The following is a 767-nucleotide window of genomic DNA, read 5'->3' as shown; positions in this document are numbered from 1 at the left end:
CGCTCCCGGGGGCTTCGCGGGGTTGTGCAGGGGGTCGCTCTTCGCGCTCCCTTGTTTACGGTCGCGCTGCGCGCTCCCGGGGCTTCGCGGGGTGTGCATGAGGTCGCGCTTCGCGCTCCCTTGGCTTCGCCCCTGAAAACTAATATCGTCCCTGAGTCTTGTTTCAAAGAAATAAAAGCGAGAGAAAATATTAAACGTAGGAAAAGTTTTGCTGGCCTCAAAGCGTGTTCCCCGTGTATTTCTTATGGGGAGACTAAAAAAACGTCATTATCTCGGGATATACGGTCGCGCTGCGCGCTCCCGGGGCTTCGCGGGGTTGTGCATGGGGTCGCGCTTCGCGCTCCCTTGTTTACGGTCGCGCTGCGCGCTCCCCGGGGCTTCGCGGAGTTGTGCATGGGGTCGCGCTTCGCGCTCCCTTGTTTACGGTCGCGCTGCGCGCTCCCGAGGGCTTCGCGGGGTTGTGCATGCGGTCGCGCTGCGCGCTCCCGGGGGCTTCGCGGGTTTGTGCATGNATACGTGAGTCAGTGAGTGAGTGAGTCAGTTACACAAGGGGCTGTATATATTTTAGACTCGCACTTCGTGCTCGGGAGACCCCGCGGGGGCTTCGCGTGTTCGCTACGCGGGGTTGCGTATACGGTCGCGCTGCGCGCTCCCGGGGCTTCGCGGGGTTGTGCATGGGGTCGCGCTGTCGCGTGTTCGCTACGCGGAGTTGCGTATACGGTCGCGCTGCGCGCTCCCGGAGCTTCGCGGGGTTGTGCATGGGGTCA

Source organism: Diaphorina citri, unplaced genomic scaffold, assembly GCF_000475195.1.
Source record: "Diaphorina citri unplaced genomic scaffold, Diaci psyllid genome assembly version 1.1 scaffold374, whole genome shotgun sequence".
Classification (NCBI taxonomy): Eukaryota; Metazoa; Arthropoda; class Insecta; order Hemiptera; family Psyllidae; genus Diaphorina; species Diaphorina citri.
This window is presented reverse-complemented; position numbering follows the sequence as displayed.